Source organism: Silene latifolia, chromosome X (genome assembly GCF_048544455.1).
Source record: "Silene latifolia isolate original U9 population chromosome X, ASM4854445v1, whole genome shotgun sequence".
In the NCBI taxonomy this organism is placed as follows: Eukaryota; Viridiplantae; Streptophyta; class Magnoliopsida; order Caryophyllales; family Caryophyllaceae; genus Silene; species Silene latifolia.
In genome coordinates this window covers 66,510,962-66,517,692 of record NC_133537.1, presented here as the reverse complement: position 1 = coordinate 66,517,692, position 6,731 = coordinate 66,510,962, and positions in this window count along the sequence as shown.

The window sequence follows — 6,731 nt, the reverse complement described above, 5'->3', positions numbered from 1 at the left end:
GACTTGGGAAATCAGGGATTTGAGGTGGTGATTCTAAGGTGAAGTCGAGATTTTAATATTATGCTTCTCGAACAAACATTTGTTCATGGATTCTAATTTAACAATTACTTTCAATATCAACCCAATACAGCAAAATTATTATTTAACAATTATTTTAATATTATGCTTCCCGGTCACTTGGCCCCTCACCCCATTATATGAGAGGTCTCTCAATAACGATACTGAGAGACCGTCTCTCTAAAGTTTTTGTGAATTATTATTTTTTTCACACGTTATTTTTATACAAAAATACAAAATTGATGCAAGGAATAGATGCTCGAATTTGGGGTATTTGTATCTGCACCGAAAGATTAGCCTATTTCTGTATTGCACCCATACAAGATGCTTCTTATCCTATCCCCATTTGTCAACTCCATGCCCTTATTTTAGCCTTTCACCTAACCACCTCACTCCTCTACCTATCGTCTTCTGACCTGATTACTCCCTAGCTTTCTTGTGACCTTAGAACCACCGTTCACCATTTTAGTCACTTCACCAAAGTATTTTGTCACCACTTAAAAAGTATTTTTAATATTTTACGTTTTTACTTTTAGAATACCTAGTACTCCTTCGGTCCAATAAATAGTTTACATTTATTTTATTTTACGATGAAATAAAATGAATGTAAATTATTGACTGGAATCTAGGACGGAAAGAGTACTATTCTGATTTTAAATTTCACAAAAGTATTCTATCATCTTATAAAATTGCACCATAACATCTGTATAACGATTTTTTAATAACAAGCTTATTTAATTATTTATGATCATTACATTAAGGGGGCGTTTGGTTAGAGAAAGGAAAGGGAAATTAGAAAGGGTATGAGGGAGAAAGATAAGGATTACCTAAAATTTAATTAGTTGTTTCGTTACATTAAGAAAATGAAGTGTGGTGGTTTGTGGTTTGTTTTGGTGTGCGGGTGGTGGTTTAGGTGGGGTGGTTGTGGTGGTGGTGATGATAGTGGTGGCGGTGGCGTGGTGGTGGTGGTGGTGGTGGCGGCGGTGGGGTGACTGTGGTGGTGGTGGTGATGGCGGTGGTGGCGTCATGGTGGTTATGGTGGTTGTGGTGGTTGTGGTGGTGGTGGTGACGATGGCGTCTTGATGGTGACTGGTGTGGTGGTAGGTAAATAAGGTGGTTGAAGGGTAATAAATCTCATACTTTGGGGGTGGGGTTAAGGAATTAGATGGATTAACGGGTAAGGAAGGGAATTTCATTCTCTTTGTTTGTGTCAAATAAACAGCAACAAAGGAAATCAATAACTTTGTTTCCCTTTTCCTTTCTTATAGACCTCCAACCAAATGCCTCTAAGAAATAAGATAAAGATGTAGGAATGTATGGCGTGTGCAATGCCTTTACTAGAGATTTGGGCATGTACTCGTATAATATTGTTTTAAATGTAAATTAAAAAAAAAAAAAAAAAAAAAAAAAAAAAAAAAAGTGAAATTGTTTTACACCAAATAGATGAAACTTTTTACTTTGACATTTTCCTAAGCCTGAATAAGATCATAAAATCTCGCTATCTAAGGATCCGAATATTTTGTCTTCTAAAATATGGGGGCAGGAACATAAATTTATAAATGAAAGCTTAATTGAACTAAAGTAAATGGGGTTGTGGCTTAAATTAAACTTAATTAACTGAACTAAACTAAATGGGGTTGGGTTGAACTAACTAAACTAAATAAAACTTAATTGAGTAGAACTAAATTAAATTAAATGGAGTTTAAAATCTTTAAATGAAATGAATTAAAAATGAAGTTAGCCAAAATTAAGTTATAAGAAAATGGCTAAAATATTAATCTCTGGCATTATGTCTATCTAACTTTGTAATAAAGAGGTTGAAACGTCGAGTTCAACTAAGCTCGAGAGTGGCATGGATATTAAAAATCAAACATAGCTCGAAGTTGAGCTCTTGAAATCAAAACTTGATTTGTGCTTGTTAATTTTTTCGGAGCTTGAGGTTGGGCTCGAGCTTTTTTCGATAACTCTTTTCTTCAAACATGCATGATTAATAGGGTACTAACTGAAGTCGGAAAGTACCAAAAAAAAAAAACTGAAGTCGGTCATAAACTCATATCTCGACCTCATATAAGACCGAGATTAACTCATATTTGAGCACGAACTCAGACTCGACTCTTAACTCATTAATTCGTAAATTTAAGCTTAAGCTCAACTTGACACTATGTTATTTACATTTTTCACTTTTTACTTTCTAACAATTTTTTTCCAAAGCAATAAACTTATAAAATACAAAAAAATAATATATATATATATATATATATATATATATATGATGGGGCATATTCTGCACCCGCTGACCAAGTCAACATATTGAACGAGGTCAAAGATATCCACAGCAATTCAATGACTTAGACATCCCAAATAGATGCATCCTTTCGGCTGCCCGGCCACTGGTATCGGCATGGCAACCTACCAGTAAATGGGCACATACCCGCGTACTCATATCCAAGAACCCTCGGCATGGAGTCAACCAGGCTCGCCGGCCTGCCATAGGTCCCTCGGCCGAGGGTAGATCAGTCTTTCCACCTGCTACGCCACTTGGCCCACTTGGCCACTACGTGACAAAAGGTGAAAGTCTATAAATACTCCTCAATCCTCATTGAGGAAGGGATCCAGAATCTAACCTAAGAACCCCTTAAATTGGTATAATCTCTCTCATCTCTCTACAATACACGTCATCAAGCTACATACTACTTAATCACAGTAAATTCACTGACTTGAGCGTCGGAGTGAGTACGCTTGGCACAAAGCCAAGCCCTCAGTTTGCTCATTGTTGCAGGAGAGGCCGAGGAGAGCAGTCAAGGCTAGAAGAGGCATTATTCGACAAAGCTGGCGTGGTAAACAAGCCTCCTTCGGAATTAATACCCGGAACAATTGGCGCCGTCTGTGGGGATACGAGATACTAGAAGCTAGTCATTCCCAAACACAAAAAAAAAAAAAAAAAAAAAAAAAAAAAACCACCCAAAAAGCCGAGAAGATGTCAAAAGAACAAGAGGTGTTCGTAATCAAGAGCCCCTCCACCCGGATGATACCGTCCACAGTGCAGGTTGTGCGGCCCTCCCACCACCGGATAATTCAACCGGAGATCGGGATGCCAATAATGCCGATATCGCCGTCGCCGACCAGGTCACCATCATGGGGCGCGTGGTTGATGCGGCAAAGAAAGCCGACGCTCCTGGACTCGATTGTCGGCGCTCGCCGGCTCACACTGTCACACCGCAAGAGCGGCGGGACCCGTCCGGGAAGCTAGGGCCCAAAAGGTGACTCAGAAACCCGAACGAAGCGCCGAGAGAGGCCGAGCGTACCAAGACGCCGGGGAGCCCCGTGTCGGTGGTAGAACTAAGCCCTTCCCGCACTCGCGGAAGGACGATGTCGCCGCGACGCCCACGAGGCATACCCCGACGAGCGAAGGAGTCCGACTCACCGAGTCGAAGAAGGAGTCCGACTCACCGTAGTCGAAGAAGGAGTCCGACTCACCAGAGTCGAAGAAGGAGTCCGACTCACCAGAGTCGGAGAAGGAGTCCGACTCACCAGAGTCGGAGAAGAAGCCCTTCCCGCCACAGGGAGAGGGGCCGGACTAGGGATGCGAGGAGCCGATCGCCGCGTGTCATTAGACACGTGGTCAGACAGCCCCTCAGTGCCTACGTCCTAGAGACCCCGGTGCCGCCAAAGCTAAAGCTACCGTCCATATCATACAAAGGAGAGGGCGACCCAACCGATCACGCCGAGGCTTTCGAGTCTCACATGTCGGTATGGGAGCAACCTGACGAGGTCTGGTGCCGAGTTTTCCCAACGACCTTGGTTGGAATGGCGCAAAGCTGGTACAAGGGGCTACCCGATGGGTCGGTATACTCCTATTCCGACCTAAGAGACGCGTTTTTGGCCCAGTACTCTACCAATAAAAGGAGAGCCGTTGAGACATCGGACCTCCCGACCATCGAGCGGGAGGGAGCGAGTCACTTCGAAGCTATGTGAAGAGGTTCGATGCCGGGTTCAAGCAGATAAGGGAGGTGAACAATGAACTAGCGGCCTTCGCACGATGAAAGGCCTCCCCAGAGGGGACTTGAAAAACGAGCTCATCAAGTGTGGTGGCCTGAGCCTTGAGTCCGCCAGGAAATTGGCCGACCGGGCCATTAAGGTCGAAGACTATCACAAAATATGGATAGGCCACGGCGAGGCCGGGCACTCAGAAAGGAAGAGCCACCGGGAGGACAAGCCGGATGAAATGCGCCGTGACAATAATAGGTCGCGGACCGACAGGCCCGCCAGGAAGCAGAACCCGGCGGACGGGGGGAGTTCGGTCCGTACTACCATAAGAAATTCAAGGATCACACCCCCGGTCGTATCGGCCGCCGAGGTCTTCTCCCGAGCGAAACGAGGGGCGAGAAGTGGGAAAGGCCCCCAAACCTAGGGGGACGGTGACACGAGCCATCTTTGTGAGTACCACGGCCACACCGGTCACTTAACCAACGATCGCCGGCATTTGAAGAATGCCATTGAAGAGCTGATCCGAAAGGGGAGCCTCGGCAAGTATATTGCCGGAGGCCAAAAGACTAACACCGGCGGCTCAGATAAAAAGTCCGTCTTTCAACGGATAGGGACAATTCATGTTGTCATCGGGGGAAACGAGAACGGCGGATCCGCTCACGGGCACAAAAGGCACCTGAACGAACTATATCAGGCCGTCAACTTCGTGCCCACTACAGCGGCCCGCGCTTCCAACATCCCGAACATAACTATTGGGAAGAAGGACTACGAAGGAGTCATCGCCCCCCATAGCGACCCACTCGTAGTCCACTTAGACATAGCTAACCACCTAGTCATGAGATGCCTGATTGACACGGGTGCTTACACGAACATCATGTTCGGGAGTGCTTTACGGGGCTCGGCACTGAAAATTGCGGACCTTAGCCCATGCACCAACCCATTGTACGGCTTCTCCGGGCAGGCTTGGTCCCCAGGTCTATCAAGTTACCGGTGATGTTCGGCCAGTCCGACGCGGCCAAGAATGTGATGTCCGAGTTCGTGGTCATCGACGGCTCATCCGCATACAACGTTCTCATCGGTCGTGTCACCCTGAGTGAGGTCGATGCTGTAATGTCCATCCGGGCCCTGACACTGATGTATGTCTCGGACCGCGGAGAGGTTCATAAACTCGTCTCAAAGAACGAAAAAGACGAGGTGGTCAACGTCCAAATATCGGCCAGAGGATGCAACATGCAATCCTTCAAAGTGGCAAAGAAAGAGGAAAAAGGGAAGAACCCATCCTTAAGACAGGAGGACGAACCGATGAGCACCAACCACGTCGCCATGGTCGAAGGGGGCCGAGACCGAGCAGATAGAGATTGATCCAGACGCACCGTAATCGCCGGTGTCGGCCGGAACTAAAATTCAGGGCCGATCTCCTAGACCTGCTGAGAAGGAACAAAGATGTCTTTGCATACTCGGCCGCCGAGATGCCAGTGTAAGCGGGAGGTCATCGTCCACAAGCCGAACGTACTCCCAGCCGCTCGCCCTGTGAAGCAGAGGGTGAGAAACTCCTCGGTCGAGAAGGAAGATGCCATCAAGGCCGAGGTCGATAAGTTGTTAGATGCAGGCTTCATCATCCCTTGTACATACCCTGAATGGCTAGCTAATGTTGTAATGGTTAAAAAGTCATCAGGGGGGTGGAGGATGTGTGTTGATTTTACGCAACTTAATAAAGCATGCCCGAAAGATTGCTACCCCTTGCCTCGGATAGATAGCTTAATAGACGCAACGGCAGGCTACACAATGCTGAGCCTGCTCGACGCCTTTTCAGGATACCATCAGGTATTCATGGCAGAGGAAGACATGCCTAAATGCGCATTCATTACCATACACGCACTACAACAAATTGTCACTTGCGCCACGAATTATGCCACGGGAATTTATAATTCGTGGCTAATGCTTGCTTAGCCACGGGAAAAACTTATTCATTATTTTGGAAAAAAATTTATGCCACGGGATAATTTTTCCCGTGGCAAAAAGTCACTTTCGCCACGAATTAGGCTACACCCGTGGCAAATAATTATTTTAGCCACGGGCTATGTCACACCCGTGGCGAAAGTTTATTTAGTCACGAATTGTTCCGTGGCAAATATTTTGTTAGCCACGAACTAACAAACACCCGTGGCGAGTATCTTTTTCTCGACTTAAATCAATGAAATTTAATCAAATATAATAATATGAAAATACATTTAAATATAAATTTTGAGAACCACTTTGATTAATTTAATTAATATTTTTATTGTTTTATGTACTTTAATAAGAAATTTTAAAATTTTATAAACTTATATGCAAGCAAAGAATTTTATCGCCTAAATTTTTTGATTTTTTTACAAATCACATTTATGTTTGGTAGGTTTTTTAAAACAATAATAATTTAAAAAAATTGTTTTAATATATAATTTTGTTTATTAAAGTCGTGAATTTCTTTTAATTTCTTTTTTTTTAAATTAAACTTTATAATCTTGACTAACAATCTTAAATGATTGTATCACATTTAAAGATATAACATATCAAATTGAATAAAAACCTTATTTCCATCTATGTTAGAGAAATCTAAAATGAATATATTGTTAAACTATATCATTCAAAATTTGATTTCCAACTTATTTGTAGGATATTTTTAGAAAATTTTGAATTTGATATAA